General features: G+C 36.0%; 1 protein-coding gene and 1 long non-coding RNA gene across 6 annotated transcripts in view; one reads left to right on the top strand and one right to left on the bottom strand.

Moving 5' to 3' along the window:
• LOC105465328 (leucine rich repeat transmembrane neuronal 4) overlaps nt 1–23,928 on the top strand; it is a 780,577-nt gene that overhangs the window by 184,461 nt on the left and 572,188 nt on the right. The gene's annotated exons all lie outside the window — the stretch shown is intronic.
• The window catches only part of LOC139357910 (uncharacterized), a 38,593-nt gene that overhangs the window by 9,156 nt on the left and 5,509 nt on the right, over nt 1–23,928 (bottom strand). The gene's annotated exons all lie outside the window — the stretch shown is intronic.

The following is a 23,928-nucleotide window of genomic DNA, read 5'->3' as shown; positions in this document are numbered from 1 at the left end:
TATTTTACCATTCCCAGAACGCCACATAACGGAATCATACATTTTGTAAACTTTTGAGAATGGCTTATTTTACTCAACATAGTAACTTCTTTTGTTCATAAGGGTGGCACGAGTACCTATAGTTTATTTCTTCTTTTTTTTGATAAGTAGTATTCTATTGTAAAAAATACTAGTTTGTTTTATCCACTCAGTCAGAAGGGATATTTGGATTGTTTTAAATGTTTGTGATTTTAGATGTAACTGCTGTCAGTATCATGTAGAACTTTTGTTTGTGTGTGTGTGTATGTGTACATATATGTGTGTGTGTGTGTGTGTTTCCTCAGGGGTAAATATCTGAGAGTGAGATCACAAATTCATATGGTGAATGTATATTTAACTTTAAAAAAAACTGCCAGAGACTCTAGAATTTACTCTCACATTTACTATTTAGTTTCCAGCAGTTTGATTGGGATATAACTCAGCATGGACTTATTTGCTTCCATCCTATTTTTGATTCACTGAGCTTCTTAAATTTGTAAGTTTATCACTTTCACCAAATTTTGGAAATTTTCAGTAATTATTTGTTTAGCTTTTTCTTCTATATCATAATCTTTCTTCTGGTACTACAATAATACAAATATTAAACTTTTGGTGTTGACCTAAAGGTTCGTAAGACTTGATATGTTCATTTTTCCCTGATCTTGTTTGATGTTGTTGTTCTGACTAATTTTATTACATATCTTCAGTTTCATTGACGTTTTCCTACATAAATTCTATTCTTCTATGAAGCTCATGCTATTGTTTTTAGTTCTAAAATTTCCATTTAGCTATTCTTTATATTTTCTGCTTAAACTTGCTTTGTCTTTATTTATTTCAAGAGTGTTTACCCTTACCTCCTAGAGCATGATTGTAATGGCTGTTTATAGTCTTTGTCAGATAATTTCAACACCTGTACCATCTCAGAATTAATTGGTATATGTTAATTATATGTTTTATTATGAAATAAAATTTTCATCGTTATTTTTCATGTTCTTTTGACTTGTTTCTTGAATATTTTAATATTATGTTATGGAATTCTAGGCCCTGTTTACCTCATATAGAGGATGCTGATTCCTTTTTTGTTTGTTTTACATGCTTGTAAAAGCACAAATCAGAGACCAGATGGCACAGATTTTAATATTGATCTTTTTTTTCCAGATCTTTTATTCTCTTTAAAGCCATCGTATCCTTCCTTCTATTTCTCCACTGCAATAATCTAATTCCCTGAGGACATTAGTACTAAGTATCCCAATTTCTTGGAGTGCTCTCCCAGCAGTCTGACTTGTGTTACTTTTTCTTTACTTTTAGATAGCAGCTTAATTTTTCTTCAGAGAAGCTGTCCCTGACCACTTGCATACTTATATTTATATCACAATCTCTTATTTATTTACCTTATAGCACAAACTACAAAGGTTTTGTCTTGATTATTATATATCTCCACTGTTAAGATAAACATATCAGCTTTTCACAACAGTAAATGATACTTAGTAGGTGCTTCATAAACAAGTACTTAATGAATGAATAAATCTGCTAAATGCAGCTGGAGATTCTTTAGTGATTTTAGATTATATAATAGCTATGATAATTGATATCTTTTGCCTTTTAAAAATACTTTTTGGAAAATTCAGTACAGGTTACCCAAGTACTAATATCCAGATATGACTAAAATTAAAAACCAAATTTTAAAAGTAGAATACAGAATAAAAGATATTGATTACTACTAGTTCAGAGCAACTAGGCTTCAAGAGTCAATATACATAAAATAAAATCCAAAAATTAATTTGGGGTTTGAGAAATCCTAAAATTTTAATTCAATAATAAAATTTGTTCTTTTCTTCTGTGAAACATTAAAATGTGTTATCCATAGAAAATCTATTTTATGACAAGACCAAGCAAGTTACCTAGGAGAACTGTTTTGTAGCATGTGTTAAAAAGTATGAGAGCTTTCCATTTTCTACAGAAAAAATATCTTTTCCTGTGTCTGTTAGAGCTCTTTTGGTTGTAAGTGACAGAAACTCAATGAGTTAGCTAAAGTAAAATAGAGGTTGAAATGTCTCTACTTACCTCAAACAACCTGGGGGAACTGGCTTCAATGATGACTAGATATAGTGTATTAATTTGCTTTCCTCTTAATACCAGCTTCCATCTGTCTTACTGCAAAAGAGCTTTAGTCATAACCAGAAACATTTTATCACAGTCTTTTGACAAAAGAAAAAGACTATCATTATGTCAAGTTTGGAATCCTTGAGAGAGCTGCTTAAGGCCCAGTTTGGATAATCTACTCATTCTCAGGATTCTAATTGTGATTCATAGCATACAGTCCTCAGTTTGAACTTGCCTGGGGAACATACCACTGGTATACTTACAGAGTAGCTGCTTTTTGCAGTAGACAACTCTGCTTTTATATTAGGAGCAGAGAGAATACATTTGCTAGGTATAGAGGAAAATCAAACAAACAAAATAACCTACATCACCTAACTTCAACAGTTTTAATTTATTAAATGAGTGTTCTCTGGAAGATATTTTGTTATATAATTTTATGTACATTATCTTTTAAAAATAACTTTATTCTCCAAATTAAGTAATTTTATTTCTATTTTCCCATGAAGCATCTGTGTTCTAGGTATTAAATAATTTGTTTAAGATCTAAAAGTTATGAAGTGGCAAAAAGGTGACTTTAAGTCCCATCTGTATCCACAGCTGTTGCTCTTTACACTACACTAGGGCTTCTCAAGTTTGCCACTATTGATATTTTGGGGCAGATGATTATTTGTTGTAGAAGCTGTCTCTTATGTATTGGAGTATGTTAATAGCATTCCTGGCCTATACTCACTAGTAATGAGTAACAATTCCTGACCTGCACAGTTGTCATAACCCAAAATACCTCCAGCCATTGCCAAATATCCTCTCAGGGTAAAACCACTGACATATACTATAGACTTCTAACATTTGTTCTATGGGCATCAATCATTCATGATGCTCCATGAAAGAGTACTCTATAAGCAAACATATTTAAAATACTTTCCATATACTATAACTTCATAGTAAAGTGCATTGGTATAGGACATTGGTATAGCACAATGGTATAGCAAAAGGCTCTGAGAAATTATGCAGTAATAAAATGTACCCGAATTTATTTAACTTAAATGTTTTTAAGTCTCTGGTACACCCACTAACTGACATTGAACTTGGGTGATAGTGTATTATTTCATCCATCTTGATCCCAATGCCTTTGTATATTCTGTTAAACCCCTTACAATGTCTTTCACAGACTTTTATTCTTACAGGGACCTTCCCAAGTGAAATTGGTCACACAGCTTTGTTTTTACAAGTGGTTTCTTTCTTCCCATAAATGCCCTTCTCCTTTACCCAAATTGAGAAACTCCTATCCATGCCTAAAACACTCGTATTAAAGGGTCACAACTCAATATAAACTTCCTAGTTTTCCCCAGAAAGAAATTATTTTACTATAGAAATCTCTCAGCATTTAACCTAAATTGCAAAGGCATTAATTTTTTCATTCATTCAACAGATAGTTACTGAATCCATTCTCTTATGCTAGACCGCAGCCTGCGTGGTTCTTGTCTCATAGGGCATATCAGCCAGTAGCAAGGGAAAAGTTCATGTATAATTATCCACGGAAATGTGATAAACATTGTTTGAGAGGAAATATGGACTCTTCAATAGTAACTGAAATAATGTAGGATATGGTAAGGAAAGGCTTACATGAAGGAGTAGTGTTTAAGCAGAGTCAAAGCTAAGCAGAGTTCACCAGGAAAATGAGAACAGTGATGATGGAGCAGGGAATATACCAGGCAAAGCAAAAACATAAACAAAGGCAAGAAAGAACATGACTCATTCATGGGTACTGAGCAACAACAAAAAGCCTAGGAAAATTTGATCATAGATTTTGAACATGAGAAGAGAAATCTAGTAAGGATGAGGATATGTATTTCCTACCTGGGTGTGTTCAGCTATACATTAAGGACTCTGTCCTCATCTTTATGGCCCTCTCTGGGTAGCAGAGTGAGCGGCTCATGTTAAGTATTAATAAAGGAGTTTGAGTAAATGGACTCTTATGTTCTAGATATTCCAGGGAATAATAGGAGACATCCACGATAGCCACTGTGTCCATGGAAGATTTCATTTCTCTGGTAGAACATCTAAAAATTGGAATTGCAAAATGCTTTATATCAGGGTTTCACACCCGCTTGAATTTTCTCTGACTCAGAGGTATTTTATGAGATTGTGTGATGTGCACTGTTAAACTTTCTCTCTATAATCTCACCAACTAACTTTTAAAAAAATCTTCTTTACTTTGAAATTTAGATCATGTTCCCTGAGCAAGGTCTATATTTTTATTCTATTGAACAACTTGTAGTGTCAGATGCCTGAAAAGAATATTGAAATCATGAGTTATGGAAGCCAAAATGAAATCCTTTCTGATGCTCAGTAAATGATAAATCAAGAGAGTACAAACACAGTGGCACTATAAATTCTTTTATTTCTACACTAACTAAAATTCTTGGCTCATAATTCCGTCCCTACCAATTCTTTTTACTCCTTGTTCTCTGCATGTGACAATAAAAGTGTTTTAAAGGTCAACAAACCATGTATGAGTTTTATTGTGGTTAATTTGCTATTTCAGCATTTAAGTTTATATTTGATGTTCCAAATGTGGATATCTAATCTTTAGTGAGAACTTACACTGTGCCAGGTAGTGTATTAACCTCAAAATGTATTGTCATGTAATCTTTATAGCAGTCTTATAGAGCAGATTCTATTATTATGCCAATTTTATGATTGAAAATACCAACTTAGAGTGTTTTGTTTTTGTTTTTGTTTTTGTCTTTTAACCCCAAGATCTGTGAACTCATAAATTGTGGACCTATGCTCTTCTGACTCTCAAGTCAGGTTTTCAACCACTACTCTATGTTGCCACCTCTAGCAATGCATGGTTGAGACTATATATTTAAAATATATATTTTAGTGGTACCAAACAGATGCATATCTAACTGCCTAGTAGAAAGAAAATTTATTCCATGCAATCTTTCCTTTGGAAAACTGCATTGAAAATATGTTATCATTTTTTAAAAATCTACCAGCATAATGTGTATCAAGTTTCTCATGGCATCTGTTTTATCCTAGCATTCCTTTAGTTTCATGTAGACTTTTTTATATTCAAAATATAGATTTATGGCCTTTAAGTTTTGTCCTCTTTCTTGGTCCCAGTTGTCAACGTGCATCATTCTATTTAGGATATGAAGCAAAATGAATTGCAGAGGATAAAATCAGATGTGAGGAATAAAACTACACAAGCTTCCCCTGATACAACCTTTACTCTGCTCAGGAGAGTGAGCCCCTTCTTCCCCTTCACTCCTCACATTATGCATGGCCTGTGAAAAAGGAGATTTAGCTCTGTCTTCCTCTTACCTTCCACCTTTTCTTTATATATCTGCCTTGGATGCAAATTACATTCAAGAGAGGGAATCAGTGTAATATAGTGGAGCGGGGTGGGTCAGGGGGGAGGTGGTTAAGGACTAAAACTCTGGAAATTATAGTAATTAGCTGTATGGTCTTCACCACTTCCTTTTTACTTCAAGTGTCTAATTTCTTAATCTCTAATTGAAGGCACTAACATATACATTATCAATTGACAAAGTAGTCAGTCATTTAACGAGTATTTATTGAACACCTGCTACATGCCAGTACAATTTAAATGCTAGAGAAATCTTTGTTTTCACCATCCTGGCTTTATAGAATTAAAGGGGAGAAAAGAAAAAAAATGTGTCCTAAAATTAAACAAATTTGAGAAACATAATTGCATATAAATTATATTTAAAATATTTTTATAAAATCGTTTGAAAAAAATCTTAAGAAAATTTAAATATACCTTAAGTAAATTGCAGTAAAAACAATGACAGTTTTTTGAAAAGTTTAGATTCAGGATGTACTTGTGCAGGTTTGTTATTTGAGTATATTGCATGATGCCGAGGTTTGGGCTTCAATTGTTCCCATCACCCAAAAGTGAACACAATCCTCAAAAGGTAGTTTATTTTTAATCCTTGTTCCTCTCCATTCCCTCTTTTTGGAGTCTCTGTATCTATTATTCCCATGTTTATGTTTTTGTACCCACAGTTTTCCTTCCACTTATAAATGGGAACATGTGATATTTGGTTTTCTGTTACTGCATTAACTTAGGATTATGGTCTCCAACTGCATCTATGTTGTTGCAAAAAACATAATTTTGTTCTTTTTATGGCTGCATAATATTCCATGGTATAATATGTAGCATATTTTCTTCATCCAATCCACCATTGGTAGACACCTAAGTGGATTCCATGGCTTTGATATTGTGAATAGTGCTGCAATAAACATACAAGTGCAGGTGTCTTTGTGGTACGACCATTTATTTTCATTTGGGTATATACTTAGCAATGGGATTGCTGAGTCGAATGGTAATTCCATTTTTAGGTATATGAGAAATCACCAAACTGCTTTCCATTAGGGCTAAATTAATTTACATTCCCATTAACAGTGTATGAGTGTTTCCTTTTCTCTACAACCTCATCAACATCTGTTTTTTTGTTGTTATTTTTTGTTTTTTTTCTTTTCAGTAATAGCCATTCTGACTGGTATGAGATGACATCTCATGGTGGTTTTGATTTGCATTTTTCTCACGATTAATGATGATGATAATTTTTTTCATATGTTTGTTAGCCACTTCTATGTCTTTTTTGAGAAGTGTCTGTTTATCTTCTTTGCCCACTTTTTAATGTGGTTATTTGATTTTTTTGTGGATTTGTGTAAGTTTCTTATAGATTCTAAGCATTAGTCCTTCATTGGATGCATAGTTTATGTATTTTCTCCCTTTCTGTAGTTTGTCTGTTTACTCTGTTGATAGTTGTGTTTGCTGTGCAGAAGCTTTTTAGTTTAATACGGTCCCATTTGTCCATTTTGGCTTATGTTGCAATTGCTGTTGAGGACTTAGTCATATATTACTTCTCAAGGTCAATGGCCAGAATGGTGTTGCCTATGTTGTCTTCCAGGGATTCTATAGTTTTGGGTTTGTATTCAAGTATTTTATCTATCTTGAGTTGATTTTTGTATATGGTATAAGGAAAGGTTTCGCTTTCAATCTTCTGCATATGGCTAACCAGTTATTCCAGCACCATTTATTTAGTGAGGATTCCTTTCCCCATTGCTTAGTTTTGTTGACTTTGTCAAAGATCAGAGGGCTGTAGGTGTGCATCTTTATTTCTGGGTTCTCTGTTTTGTTCCATTGGTCTATGTTTCTATTTTTGTACCAGTACTATATTTTGTAGTATAGTTTGAAGTCAGGTAAAGTGATGTTTCCGACTTTGTTCTTTTTGCTTAGGACTGCTTTGGCTATTCAGGCTCTGTATTAGCTCATTCTCACACTGCTATAAAGAAATACCAGAGACTGGGTAATGTATAAAGGAAAGAGGTTTAATTGACTTACAGTTCTGCATGGCTGGGGAAGCCTCAGGAAACTTACAATCATGGTGGAAGGCAAAGGAGAAGCAAGTACCTTCTTCACAAGGTGACAGGAAAGAGTGGGAGCTAAGGGGGAAGAGCCCCTTATAAAACCACCAGATCTCACGAGAACTCACTCACTATCAGGAGAACAGCATGGGAGAAAACACTCCATGATCCTGTCACCTCCTACCAGGTCCCTTCCTCAACACGTGGAGATTATTGGGATTACAATTCTAGATGAGATTTTAGTGGAAACACAGTCAAACCGTATCTTTCTTGGATCCATATGAATTGTCAAATTTTTTTTATTCTAATTCTGTGAAAAAAATGTCATTGATCATTTGAAAGGAATAGCATTAAATTTGGAGATTCCTTTGGACACTGTGGACATTTTAATGACCTTGATTCTTCCCAACAATGAGCATGAAATGATTTTCTGTTTACTTGTGTCATGTATGATTTCTTTCAGAAGTGTTTTGTAAATGTCTTCGAAGATAACTTTCACCTCCTTGGTTACATGTAATCCTAGATATTTTATTATTTTTGTGTCTGTTGTAAATGGAATTGCAGTCTTAAATTGGTTCTCAGCTTGAACATTATTGGTGGATGGAAATGCTACTGATTTTTGTCCATTGATTTTGTATCCTTAAACTTTGCAGAAGTCATTTATCCTCAGGTCTAAAAGCAGTTTGTCAGAATCTTGAGTGTTCTATGTAGAGAATCATACCATCTGCAAACAGACACATAATTTGACTTCTTCTTTTCCTATCTGGATGCCTTTTGGTTCATTGTCCTGTCTGATTTCTCTTGTGAGGACTTCCAGTACTATGCTGAATAGGAGGGAGGAGAATGAACAACCTTCTCTTGTTCCACTCATTAGGGGAGTGCTTCAAACTTTTGCCCATTCAGTATATGATCTTAGCTGTGAGTTTGTCATAGATGGGTCTTACTATTTTGAAGTGTATTCCTTCAAAGCCAGGTTTGTTGAAGGTTTTTGTCATTAAGTAATATTAGATTTTACTAAATGCCTTTTCTCCATCTACTGAGACAAGCATATAGCTTTTTGCTTTTACTTCTATGTGGTGACTCACATTTTTTGATTTGCATATGTTGAACCATCCTTGCATCTCAGGAATAAAGCCCCCTTAACCATACTGAATTATCTTTTTGGTGTGCTGTTAGATTCAGTTTGCTAGTATGCTGTTGAGGATTCCTGCATCTATGTTCATCTGGGGTATTGGCCTGTAGTTTCCTTTAAAACTATAATTTTGGTAAAAAAATCATTTATGAGCTAACTGGTAAAAGTGCAAGCCTCTCATAGGAGATAGTAAAAATGTGCATGCCCCTTCCTTCTTTCCCAAACTATAATTTTGGTAAAAAAAATCATTTATGAGCTAACTGGTAAAAGTGCAAGCCTCTCATAGGAGATAGTAAAAATGTGCCCACTCCTTCCTTCCTTCCTTCCTTCCCTCCTTCCTTCCTTCCTTCCTTCCAAAATAATTTCATGGAAGAATAACTAAAACCACTAGATCAGTAGTTTGCAACTACTCTGACCTGCAGATGAAATCTAGCCCACTGCCTATTTCTGTAAGTGAACCCAGTTACTCCCATTCATTTTTGTATTGCTTAGAGTTGCTATTGTGCTACAACAGTGGAGTTGAGGACTTGGGCCAGAGGCTGTGTGGTCCATGAAGCCTACAATATTTGCTCTCTACCTCTTCAGAGAAATAGTTTGCTGATTCCTACAAAACTGTTATGAAAATTATAAGAATAAGCCTAATTTGGGCAAATTTATTCATGCATTCAAAATATTATTGTTGAGTGCCTGCTATAAGTCAGAGAGCAGAGATTCATCAATGTTCAAAATAGACCTAACACCTTGCCCCCATGTGGTTTAAACTCCAAGAACAATAATTACAATAAATAAATATTATTTAGAAGTAACAAATAAAATAAGCAAATTATTTATGCTGGATACAAGAACAAATTCCAAAAGATAAGAGTAAGTGGATATGCTGGGGCAAGGTGCAGCTTAAATAGTAAGATATACATGGGCGTTTCTGAATAGGTGCAACTTGAGAACGTACTTAAAGAAGATGAGCATTGGTTATGAGAAAATTCAAAGTCTTAGCATTTCAGGCAGTGGGGAAAGCAAGTGCAAGAGTCCTGAGTCAGGAGCATGCGTGTTTGTTAGAGGATCAACAAGGAAGAACCCAGCCTGAATGAAGGTGACTGAACAAGAGGAAGGGTAGGTGAAATAGAGGTCATAAAATCAGTACAGGAACCAGATTGTTTAGCATCTTATAGCCATTTCAAGCTAATAATTTTTATGCTTAAGTGGGAAGTGATTTGGAGGTTTTCATAAAATAGACAGATCGAATCTGGATAAATGCACCACAAGTTCTATTTCCATGCTATATCAATTGGTAGATTCTATAACAAAATAAAATACTATATAACATCCAATATAAGCTGGTTGCAAAAGGTAACATGTTACTAGTATCTATAAGAACTTAGAAGCCTTAAAATGAGAAAGTAAAAGGAAAAAGCTAAAGAAAGAACTATGAGAACGTAAAGAGGGGGAGTGAGAGTATTCAAATAGAAACTAACATTTACTAAATGTCTGTCATATGCTAGACATACAAGCATTTTAGATATATTATTGGCCAAAGCACACATTCAAGAGAGTTATTTCTATTTTGAAAATGAGGGCAACTGCCCAGTGGGAGTTAGAAGTCTAAAAGAAAGTGAAAGACTAGTATCCTATCTTTGACTAAAACATAGTTCATCTCTAGAGTACCATGCTACAAGAAGGATGGAAAGAAATTGTAGAGAATGAAGATAAACATACCAAGAGGAAATCCAACTGTACTTGTATTAGTCCATTTACATGCTATTGATAAAGACATACTGAAGACTGGGCAATTTACAAAAAACAGTTTTTTTGGACTTGTAGTTCAATGGTGGAAGGTGAAAGTCAAGGAGGAGTAAGTCACATCTTACGTGGATGGCAGCAGGCAAAGAGAGAGCTTGTGCAGGAAATTACAGTTTTTAAAACAATCAGATATCATGAGACTCACTCACTATCACGAGAACAGCCTGGGAAAGATCCTGCCCCCATAATTCAATCACTTGTGGCCTTGTTCCTCCCATGAAATGTGGGAATTGTGCGAATTAAAATTCAAGATGAGATTTGGGTGGGGACACAGCTGAACCATATCATTCCTCCCCTGGCCCATCCCAAATCTCATCTCCTCACATTTCAAAACTAATCATGCCTTCCCAATAGTCCTCCAAAATCTTAACTCATTTCAGCACTAACTCAAAAGTCCACATTCCAACATCTCATTTGAGACAAGGCAAGTCCCTACTGCCTATGAGTCTGTAATATCAAAAGCAAGTTAGGTACTTCCTAGATACAATGGGGGTACAGGCATTGAGTAAATATAGCCGTTCCAAATGGGAGAAATTGGCCAAAACAAAGAGGCTACGGGTGCCATTTAAGTCCAAAATCCAGCGGGGCAGTTAAATATTAAAGCTCCAAAATGATCTCCTTTGACTGCATGTCTCGCATTCAGGTCATGCTGATGCAAGAGGTGGGTTGCCATGGTCTTGAGCAGTTCTGCCTCTGTGGCTTTGCAGGGTACAACTACCATGTCAGCTGCTTTCATGGGCTACGCTGAGTGTCTGCAGCTTTTCCAGGTGCATGGTGCACGTTATCAGTGGATCCACAACTCTGGGGTCTGGAGAATGGTGGTCCACTTCTCACAGATTTACTAGGTGGTGCCTCAGTAGGAACTCTGTGTGGGGGCTCCAATCCCACATTTCCCTTTTGCACTGCCCTAGCAGAAGTTCTCCATGAGGGCTCTGCCCCTGCATCAAACTTCTGTCTAGACATCCAGGCATTTCCACACATCCTCTGAAATCTAGGCTAAGATTCTCAAAATGCCACCAGTCTCTTTGCTAAAACATAACAAGAGTCACTTTTGTTCCAGTTCCCAAGTTCCCTATCTCCAACTGAGACCATATCAGCCTGATTTCATCGTCCATAGCATTATTAGCATTTTGGTTAAAGCCATTCAAAGACTCTAGGTAATTCAAAGTCACTAGGGAATTCTAAACTTTCTCATGTTTTTCTAACTTCTTCTGAGCCTTCCAAACTGTTCCAACCTCTGCCTGTTCCCCAGTTCCAAAGTTGTTTCCACATTTTTGGGTATCTACAGAAGCACCCCACTCCTAGTATCAATTTACTGTATTAGTTTCCTTTCACTCTGCTGTTAAGACATACCCAAGACTGGGCAATTTACAAAAGAAAGAGGTGTATTGGACTTACAGTTCCATATGACTGGGAAGGCCTTAAAATAATGGCAGAAGGTGAAAGGCAAGGAAGAACAAGTCACATCTTATGTAAATGACAGCAGGAGAAGAGAGAGTTTGTGAAGAAAAAACTGCCATTTTTAAAACCATCAGATATCATGAGACTCATTCACTAACACGAGAACAGCCCAGGAAAGACCCGCCACTGTAATTAAATTACCTCCCACCTAGTTCCTCCCAAGACACGTGGGAATTGTGGAATTACAGTTCAAGATGAGATTTGGGTGGTGACACAGTCAATTCATATCAGTACTGTACTAAACCAAAGGTGAGGGCTTCCAAAAATTAAAATGTGAATACCTACAATTGTGACAAGTTGAAACTATAGAATTCTATAGTGTAGGTGTAGGACAACATGCAGTAAAACAATTAGTGACTATTACATTATGCATGTGAGTATAAACCCAATTAAGTGTTAAAAATATGTAATAGATTTAGGAATGAAGCAGATTTTTAATATTATTACTGAGGAAGATAATATATTTGGGGCTATAATCTGATCCTTCTCTGATTGATCTCTAAAAATAAATATGATTGGCAAGGTTTCCTTGAAGCCAATCTAAAGATAGAAGCCAGGTGGAATTTGGTATCTGATTTGGCTAAGGGAAGAAATCCTCATGACCTATTCTCATATTATCACTATGCATACATACACCAGTTTTTAGAGCACTACTTTTTCAAGTGGGAATAAATCAAGTTTATAATTATAGAGGAAGGTTATTCTAAAATGTGTGTGAATAATTGGGACTATAATGTACTAATTATGTAGCTTCTGATTTCTGTCTTCTGTTGACTCTCACCAGAAGTTCTCAAATTCCCAACCAATTACCTTTTGTGAAATACATATTTATTGTTTGGTTGATTTATGTAAAAATTCCCATTGTCCAAGTCCTATTTGAGGAAAGAGTGCAAGGAAACCTAAAAAAATTTGTTTTGTTTTTTACTAGATTGAATTTTGAAGAGGTTACCTTGCATTTCAAAGAAATCCAATCCAGAAATTTGGACAGCTTAAAATATGAAAATGATTTTTTCTAGATAACTGGGAATGAAAGTTCTTCCTAAGAAACATATTTGCATCTCTATTATTTATGATACTATCTGTCACTTTGCCTTGACAAAAAATTGATCTTAATTAATTAAATTATACTTTCTATTCTGTAAGTTCTTCAGTATATGACTGATATTCAGAAAATTTTTTCAAAAATAATTAAATTGTGTATATATACTTGTTTCTTTAGGGAACTATCCAACCACCATTGCACATGTTTCTGGCAGGGCTTAACACAAAGGATTGGATTGTCAAATAACACTAGAAAAAAAAAAACAGAGATTTTACCCAGTATCAACTGCTATTAAAGTGTCTGAGAATAGAAGTAATCATGAAATACAATAAAAGGATGGAAAAATCTAGAACCTCAAACACCAGTCTTCAAATCTGTTCTCACCACATCAGGATTTACTCCAGGACCAGATTGACATAGGGGGTTTTGAAATATGGTGTGCATTCAAATAACATATAGAAGAGCAGTTGATTTGTTCATGGAACACTGTTTTCATTTAGATATGTTCAAAAGCTATATGTCCTATCTCTTCCAAGGGCAGCCCCCAATAAAAGGAGAGAATGTCTGGCAGGACTCCTACTTAATCATTTAGTACATAGCTTCCAACTACAGTGTCTTTCCCTGTCCAATTCTTAGAGTAGGCCTGGACAATCGCTGCCCTACATCCCATTACCCTAGCAACACTGCTTGGCACAATGAAGGGTATATAAACCAAAAAAGGGCAGCCCTTGGATTGATATATAATCCTGGGAGATTTTATGTTGCTTTGTCTGGTTTTCTTTTGGTTTGTCTACTGGGATTGCTAAACCTATATTATGGAAAGAATATACATCTGTCATAAGAAAGAATAATGCTAACATGAAGAAAAATGCAAATCGGAAAGAGAAATAGAAAAACAGAATAAGAGGAAACAAGATAAGAATATTGTCTCCTGAGTTAGATTCCTAAAGTTGTGTTTTCTTTGCATCTCTAGACCACCCATCAGTTGCACATTTTGTCTTTCAAATTACATAAACCGTTTTTTGAAATGGATTGCTGTCACTTTCACACAAATATTCTTAATGAATAAAAGTATATATACATATAAATCTTAATTTGAGTCATCCTGCTTTATTTTTATAATGGATAAAAGTGCCCTTTTGATATTTTGACAAGTTAATCATTTTCTATACCCATAACTTAAGAAGCGTTACAAAATGCTGGGATATGAAAACAATTTCACAATAGAGGAGAATTAAATACATGACATTTCCTATATTTTATTTTTTCAAATTAATGGTTTTACTGATAGAATGTTTAGAACATATTTTTGTCAGTAAAAAAGATGAGTATAAAAGCAAAAACAACCTATTCATCCAAATAGGTGAAGATAGCAATGATTAAATTTGTCATATTTTATTAGTATGTATAAAATAAACATATATACACATGCATATGCATATAAAATAGAACTCAGATTATACATGCAAATTTTTCATTTTATTTCCGATGCTGTAGGAATTTTTTAACATCATTAAAATTCTTTGTAAACATAGTTTTGGATGGCAGCTTATCAGCTTTTTTTTTTGTTTTTAATTTAGTGTAGGATGAAACTCATTGAAGGATCTCTTCTCTCCCCACTCAACAAAATACAAACAATTAGTAATATTTGAAATATCACTCTTTTGATTGCAATCAGTACTATTGAATAAAGCATTATTAATTGGATAGATGTCAGCTCCTTCTGTGAGTAGTTAGCAAGTCATTTGAACCATGTGGGCACATTAGAAGCAATGAAGATTAGGGAAGCCAACAATTAAGAGTAACAAAACAACTCTCAAACTTTTGCTGAATGCCTATTCTGCACTGAGCAAATGGTCTCCCCACCTACAGTCCTGCCCCCCCCCCCAGATTACTCCTCTCCAAGTGACATTTATTTATCAAGTGACATTTCAAACATACAAACCTGAGCCAGTTACTGTATCACCCGAGGTTCCAGCCAAATCAAGTTTGCTATTTCACAAAGAAGAGGAGCAGGTGTGATCTGAGACTGCCTTCCACGGTCCTTTGCCTCCTCTCTCGTATGCCAATCAAACCCAGGTCAGCTCCTTTCTTCAGTTTCCTGGCTTATCCTTGCCCAAATAAATTCACAACTTCTGGCTGAATTCAGCCTATGATTATAGTGATGGGACTCTTGTCTACCCCTGTAATGCATTCACCTTTGTCAATTTGGCCATCTGGAAGAATTTTCTACCTCTCTCAAGACCCAAAACAAATGCTGCCCCTTCTGTAAGTTATCCTTCATTCTCTTCTCCACCTCTCACCTACATTCCAGTCACACATAAGTATCCTGTCCACTCCCCTCCCAGAAGTCCTCTTGCATCCTGCTGTTGGCAGGCATTTATGGTCCATGTGCCACATGTGTTGACCTACATGACACTCCCTTACTAACCGGAGCACCTTCAGTCCAGGGACCACGCTGTATACTTCTTTAAAGCCTCTGTGCAAAGGGAGTACGGGGAGCCTTCCCTAGATTTATCTTTTTCTTAGAATTTAGCACTATTCAGCATACTCTAGATTTACCAAGCTGGCTTTTCTTTTTTTAAAATTGATAATCATCCCTTCTAAGATGTAAACTCCTTGAGGATAAGATTTTGTTTCCAGTGTGTTCATGGTAGTATTCTTCATGGATAAACTGCCATCCAAAACCATATTTATGAAGAATTTTAATGATGTAAGGAAATTCCTAGAAGGATTCCTAGCCCAGCACACATTAGGCATTCACTCAATATCCACGGAATGAAAACCTGTTTGGTTTAGAAATTCAGAGGGCACATAAAGTAAAGGTACAATTTTATGTAAACAATTTTTTGGTAATTTGAGCTGAATTCTGTAAAGTCATTCTTAGCTGAGTCTATTATAACCAGTAACTGAAACTGCACAGACTCCTCTGTGATGAGCAGGTTGCTGACCTATGGTTAGTCTTAGCTTGGGACAAACTATCTTGGAAGTACTGTAAGCTCAGGAGACCCTCTGTTGATATCAGTGTTCAGCAGCCACCTCAGACAAGATTCTTGAAATCCTGGCTATTCCTTATATTTTACAGATGAGAAAACTCAGTTCAGAAACACCCCAGGTACCAGGCCAAGGTTACCAGGTAACTGTCAGAGCATTCAGCCTATTACTGTCTCACATAGCTCTCAGAGATCCCTGCTCCAAAGGATTCTATACCTGGAGCACGTGCAATGCCTTTTGAGATATCAGCGCTGAAGCATAGAAGCCATTTGTCACCTTGTTTCAATTTATGTGCTTATAGTGAAGCCCGAAATCCCTAAATAGGAATAAATCACCTGCCGAGTTATGTGAAGAGTCCTGTGTAACTTCTCCCAACGACAGCACTTGTAAACCATAGATCGTAGCTCACTGCACTCTCCCCGAGGGCTTCACATTTTGCACATGAATGTATAATATATTTGAGAAGTTACAGTTTTAGAAACTGTCATGGCAAAGCTCTAATCGTTATATCCTCAAGCTGTGGCCTGAACATTTTCTAATGAAATGGTTGTAATCAATGAAAGAAGAGAGAGAGAGAGAGAGAGAGAGAGAGAGAGAGAGAGAGAGAGAGAGAAAGAAAGAAAGAAAGAAAGAAAGAAAGAAAGAAAGAAAGAAAGAAAGAAAGAAAGAAAGAAAGAAAGAAAGAAAGAAAGAAAGAAGGAAGGAAGGAAGGAAGGAAGGAAGGAAGGAAGGAAGGAAGGAAGGAAGGAAGGAAGGAAGGGAATGACACAAAGAGTGAAAGGAAGGAAGAAAGAAAGAGAATGACACAAAGAGTGAAAGGAAGAAAGGAAAGAAGGAAGTGGGGGGAGTATTACGGCAAATCTCCCTTTTCAACTACACAGTTGTAAAAACGTCAACCCAGACAGCAAGCTCCAGGATTCTCCATGGAAAAATCAGTGAACTCTCTGTCAGCAATCACATCCAAAGCTGGCAAGGTTGCTATGACTGCCAGAGCAGGACTTTTATGTGGCTGGGATTTTGCAGAGAGCTATTATTCCAGTTAGACCTAATAGCAACAACCTTCACCTACACCTTTGAGCTCACTTGGACTTTAAATTTAACTTAATCTCAGGTTATATCAAGGAGGCTATGGAGTTAATGGATAAAACCTATTTGCTGAAATTATAACTTTTATTACCAAAAATAAGAGGTCATCTAGGGTTTAGCACAGTATGTAATAAGAAATGCAATGCTATGTCTCTCAACACATGTATTTTGATAAAAGGTAGATGCCAGTTGTAAATCTGTGAGATGACAAATCCACCAAGGACCCTTTCTTTCCCTCTGTGTTTTCAGTTTCTTGTCCTTTGTTCTCTTCTGCCCTCTTTCTATGATTGCCTCCACCGCTCCCTTTCAAAAATTTCCTCTGCTTTTGCCTCCTTCTCAGTTCTTCTCTTTACTCTTTTCCTGCTTTCTTGGCTTCTTATTTTCTTTCATTCTGTTTTTCTTCCTTTTTTTCTAAGTCATATTTGCGTTTCTCCTTACATTTTTCTTTCTACACACCAGCTATTGACATTGGTTTGAAAGGGGATAACCCTGTGAATATCACTGGGTCGCCTTCTCCCAAGGAAATGTACTGCCTAGAGAAGGTAGGTCTTTCTATGATTAAATGGTGAAAAACAGAAGGCAACAAATAACATCAGTCTCAAATCCTGTAATTATGTAAAAGAATAAGAAATCCCTCAATTTTTCTCCTTTTCATTCCTACCTGTACAACATTTAACCTTTTGTTCTTTTATTTCCTTACCTATAAGGGAATTTGAATTGCTTCTTTAAATAAAAAATGTACCACGCTGAAAGAATAGTTTTGCATAACAGTCTTTATTATACATGGCCAAATAGCTTCTCATTGTTACTGATAGGTTACTAATCACCCTGTAAAAAATGAACTCTACGCCCACCTAAGTAGTACGTAATATTGGAAAGCCATGGGAGCTGAGAGTCTTGAAATTATACATAAACATTATTTATATCACATTCTTGGGTTACTCCATTTTCTTTTTAAAATCTATCATAGCATTTTTATATTTTATACAGTATAATTAGGCTTACAAGTTATCGGAATTCATACAAAGTTATCCTTTAGTACCACAATAGGTATAAGTAGTTTAATATAAATAATTAGCTTGACTGCTATCCTTTTGCCCAAGTGAAGAGCTATCCTACTTCTTTCTTTCAGAAGGAAAATCTTTTTCCCTGCTCCTTTACTGTATCCATCATAGAAGAGAAAACTCCAGATTAAAGAACAAAACAAACATCCTTTTGCCTACAACATTTCCTGTAGCAGAAACAGCCGAGGTGAAGGTTTAGGAAACTTTTTGGTTTCTGAAATTAAAATTGCAGGAGAGGAAAATGGAAGCACATAAACAGCATCCAAGGAAAAATTTTGTCAAGTGATGGTCTCAAACATATGTGAAGACATTTTTGTGACAAGATGGCAGCAGAGAAAGGGAAACTAGGCCAGTAGGATATAACATGCTGTCTTTCCATTCATTGGCTGGAAATAAGGTTAGATTCTACTGATCCTATTCAATTTAGAGATGACGAGAAGAGTTACCTGTTTTGACTATAAAGAGTTATGGGGGAGCCGAGTACAGTCCTTCATACCTGTAATCCTAGCACTTTGGGAGGCCAAGGTGGAACAACTGCTTGAGGCCAGGAGTTCAATGCCAGCCTGGGCAAAAGAGTGAGATCCTGTCTCTACAAAAGTTAAAAAAAAACAATAGCCAGAAATGGTGGCTCATGCCTGTAGTCCTAGCTACTCAGGAGGCTGAGGTGGGAGGGAAGCTTCAGCCTAGGAGTTTGAGGCTATCATGAGCAATGATCATACTACTGCTCTCCAGCCTAGGAGACAGAGCAAGATCCCAACTCTAAAACTAAAATGAAAGTAAAATTAATAACAGGTATAAGGGAGGAAATATTTATTTTCTTTTCAATTTCTAGGTTTGTGCCTGAGGCTCCTATAACAGAAGACAGATTAACAAGAGAAAAGTAGATACATTTATTTAATACAAGTTCTACATGACATGAGAGAATTTGTAAGGAAAGAAACACCGAAGAATTAGGTAAACTTGTGTGTTTTTATGCTTAAATTTGATTAAGAGAGAACAGTCATGGAACAAAATGGTATGATCTAATGATAATAAACTGGGGACAATTTAGTAAGATCTGTTTGTTGGCATTTCTCATGGCATTTCTGTGTCTTTGGCTCCTTTCCTCTAGATAAAAGGAGCACACTTCTCGAATGAGGATCTTGTGACCTGCTCCGGGGAAGGAGAGTGAGGGAAGGTCAGAAAATTACCTTCCTAGGTTTTGTGACCTGCTTCACAGGAAAAAAGCAAGGCAAAGCTGAAAGTAGCCTTCTTGCTTCTACTGTTTTCTCAAATGCCAAGGTGCCATATTTGGGGTAATGTGTCCTGAACCTCTTCAGAAGCAAACTAGTAATGGTATAAAAATAATCCATAATGGTTTTGCCTTTAGAGTCAACCATAGATAAAGCTGATGGGCTGCAAAGGTGGGGAAAAAAGCTTTCACACTTTTTTTTTTTTTTTTTCTGATACATAGTACAAAGAACTGAAAGCTGTGAAAGTACTTGATATTATTTCAGAAATAACCTCCACACCCAAACAAACCAAAAGGGTAAAGTTCTCACACTCAACATAAAAGGGCCCTTAGAGAGGAAGTAGAGAGAATTGTGTTAGCAAATGGCTCACTGCCAATTACACATCTTCAAGAGGAGTCTTGACCCTTCTCTCACACTACTCTCTCTCCCATTCCCACGCTGCCTTTACTTTTTATGATATCAATACACTCTAATTTTATTTCCAGTCCTTTCTGAAATCCAGAGACCTGTATAGTTAAGTAACAACTTGACATCTCTACTTGGTTTGTTCTTACAGGTCTCAAACCCAACGTGTCCCAAACGGAACTCATGTCTTGGCCAGTTCCACCCACAGTGCAAGTAAAAGTTGCTTTGATAAAAATATTGAGAATCATTCTGGTAATCTTTTTGTCCTTGGCCAAGTGCTCAACTATCTTTTTTTTTTTTTTTGGTTCCCTAGAACCAGAGGCTGATACAGGATTTGGATATAGAAGATATTCTCTTTGAAGGGGGGCAGACCTTTGGCGATTTCATCATTGTCTGGGAGTATAGTATGAGGAATGTAGAGTGGTATATCACTTCTAAGAAATATCTTGTGTTTCTCTGCAGAAAGGATAAATTGTGAGCCAAGCAAGCAACTAAATAGTAGTTGCTTCAATAGAAGCGATGTGCATGGAATATCATAACATCTAGTCCATCAACTGACTACATTTAGTTCATTATCAAGTTTCATTAATTCAAATTCTTAAATAATTATTGATTCAGCTACCTTCCTTTATCAGTCTACCATGACCTTGGTTCAAATCTCCTACAGGTATTTGTACTCTTCAAGACAAACAAACTCTTCTCCCAATTGTTCTTTGCAAATCCGCTTGTATGTCTGTCCAATCAATTCTTCACAAAATTGTCACTGACTTCTTAAACATAATGAAACCATACCATGGCCTTACTTAAGATTCTTGGGGCATATTCCAAAATCTATAAGATGGCCAACAAAATGGAGATAATCTTGTTTTTGTCAACCTCTCCAGCCACTTTAGTAGCCATATAAATTCCATACCTCACTCTATTTTAACTAAAAGAAGATGTTAAGGGTTTCCCAAGAGCACAAAGTTATCTCCTGTCTGAGGGCTGATGTGAATGCTGTTGTCCTTCTCCTAAACCCTTTTCTAGATTAAAAAAAAAAAATCCAGAAAATTGTTTAGGGGAAAGATAAAAATCACATCTTCGGGGGATCCTTATTTCCTGGACTACATTTGAGCCTCCATTTATATGCTCTCATACTAGTCCTTAATTTGGTAGCACTTCTGTCAGAAATATATTTGTGTACATATGAGCTTACCTATTTAATCATCTGTCTCTTCCTCCAGCCCACAGGACTGGTAAGTCCCAAGAAGGTAAAAACCTTATCTGCTTTATGTTTGCTACTCTGTTTCCCATCTCCAATACACCTTAACACAAGCTAAGCTCTTAATAAATATTTGTCGAGAAAAAATATCTATGAAGTCAAATACATGTGGGATAGGGAGAGAACACCAGAAATATTGCAAGCATTTTAGCCTGAGCTCTATGAAAATGAAAACCCCATGTTACCATGTTTATTTAGGACTGTTAGGAGGTAGTGGTGATGTGCCTGAAGAATCTCTATTCTGTTGGCTAGAAAACATAATCTGAAAATGAATAAATGCAAGCCTAGTAATTATAAGATGATCTAATAGTTATTGTCTAATATTTATTATATAGGTAATTTTCTAAGAATTTTATATATGTTAGCTCCTTTAATTTTTATATAAGCTAGGGACTATTATTTTCCCCAATTTATGGTTAAGGAAATTAAGAACCATTGAAGTTAAATAACTCATCCAAGACCACACAGCTAGATATTGTGACATCAAAGTTTAAGCCCATTGTCTCATCCACGGTGGAAGGTTCAAATGTATGAAATTTATCATTAGAAAGATGCAGTTTGAATTGCAACTCTGACGTCTTTCAAATGTGTGATTTTAAGTAAGCCATTTAACCTCTCCTAATCTGTTTGCTTGTCTATGAAATGGAGGTAATAAAAGTATCGGCCACCCAACGAACGATTTAGCACAATGCCTTTTGACCAGCAATTACTTGAATAATATCTACTATTAATGCCATTGTGATTAGGTATTCATTTTCAAGCAACAGAAAAGCTGAATGAAACTGGCATAAGAAAAAAAGAGAAACGTTTGTCTTACTCAACAGAAAAGCTCAAATGTAGGGTGGACTCCAAGCAAACGTTAGAGCCTCAACACTATTTCTCAGCATTCAAATTTTTTCCAACTCTAACCTTTGTCATTAACAACTTGATGCAAAGACTAGATCCCATTATGTTCTCAATATGGCAGCAAACAATAAAATGCTGGCCTCTTTCTAGTTCAGAGACTGTTCCTCCTTTGACCACCAAAAAATTCTGGGGAAAAATTTCTGGCATTTAATCTGTTTGGAATAACTTTAATCAGAAAGCAATCACAGTGGACAGGGGATTGTCATATGACAGTTAGAAAGGTCTGGGTGACTGCTAATTGGAGCAAGAGGAATAGAAGCACAGAGACGGGTGTGTCATAATCAGGGTTCTCCCCAGAAGCCGGTGCCACCAACATCTTTTGTCTATGATTTGTGAAGAAAAAGTGACACCTCCAGGAAACATCCAGATACTATTGAGAGGCAATAAATGTTGGATGGATAACAGATCAATTTTGACCAAAATTATTTCTATCGTAGTGTTTTTATTACAATATAAATATCCATGTAACATATATCAGATGCTGACATTGGTATTTTGAAAAACTGGTTACATGCAATAAGCTGGGGTGGGAGAAAGAGAGAGAGAGTTTATGTAGTTCCAACATCCTAACCCTCAATCTTGGACTTTCTCTAGTATACGCATAACAAAATCAGATAGATTTTTAAAATTGTATGTGAACTGTAGATATCTCACTTTTTAAAACACACTTTGGCATCTGTTTGATGGAGATCACTTACTGATATTGGATCTGTGAAGGTTATTTTTACCCTAGAACTAAGTAAGTGTTCCTGGCAGAAGCAGTTTTCCCCCGAAGCCACTCCAAACCCTTGTTTTTATCATTGACTACAAAATTTGTATGAATGCATTTTTCTCCTTATTGGATATAGAAATGTTCTAACACTTAGGAAAGTATCTGTTGAATGAATTGTTAAACTTTCCCTATCATGTAGTGAAAGCAGAATAATTTTTAGTTTAACTGTGATATGAGATCACATCTTGAAATACTAAGAGTTTATCCTCAAAGTGGTTAGAGAAGTCAGATGCAGAGTAAACAGTCTTAATGTCAACTATGTTACTTAAAGGGATATATTTGGATCACACAGGAGTGGTGAAATAACACAGTGATATTTAGAGGAAGTTACCCATATATAAAGTCACATTCTTCCTCATCTACCCATCTCCCAAACCATCAGAAAAATCTATTCCTGTAATTGCGAACCTTCTTCACAATGCTGAAAAACAGTGCTTTGGAAACAAACGACCTGAACTCAAAAGTCAACTCCACCACTTCTACCTGTGTGAACTGGTTTTACTAGATTGCCCTTGAAACTCAATTTCTCCATTTGTAATGTGGAAAATTAATTTTCTTTTTTTTTTTTTTCTGTTTTCAGACTTTTTTTTCTTTTTTTTAATTTATTTTTTTAATTTATTATTATTATACTTTAAGTTGTAGGGTACATGTGCATAACCTGCAGGTTTGTTACATATGTATACTTGTGCCATGTTGGTGTGCTGCACCCATCAACTCGTCATTTACATCAGGTATAACTCCCAATGCAATCCCTCCCCCCTCCCCCCTCCCCATGATAGGCCCCGGTGTGTGATGTTCCCCTTCCTGAGTCCAAGTGATCTCACTGTTCAGTTCCCACCTATGAGTAAGAACATGCGGTGTTTGGTTTTCTGTTCTTGTGATAGTTTGCTAAGAATGATGGTTTCCAGCTGCATCCATGTCCCTACAAAGGACACAAACTCATCCTTTTTTATGGCTGCATAGTATTCCATGGTGTATATGTGCCACATTTTCTTAATCCAGTCTGTCACTGATGGACATTTGGGTTGATTCCAAGTCTTTGCTATTGTGAATAGTGCCGCAATAAACATACGTGTGCATGTATCTTTATAGCAGCATAATTTATAATCCTTTGGGTATATACCCAGTAATGGGATGGCTGGGTCATATGGTACATCTAGTTCTAGATCCTTGAGGAATCGCCATACTGTTTTCCATAATGGTTGAACTAGTTTACAATCCCACCAACAGTGTAAAAGTGTTCCTATTTCTC

The sequence above is a fragment of the Macaca nemestrina genome, chromosome 13, assembly GCF_043159975.1.
Source record: "Macaca nemestrina isolate mMacNem1 chromosome 13, mMacNem.hap1, whole genome shotgun sequence".
Classification (NCBI taxonomy): Eukaryota; Metazoa; Chordata; class Mammalia; order Primates; family Cercopithecidae; genus Macaca; species Macaca nemestrina.
Note: the sequence above shows the minus strand (reverse complement) of the source record. Positions and strands in the feature narration are given on the sequence as shown.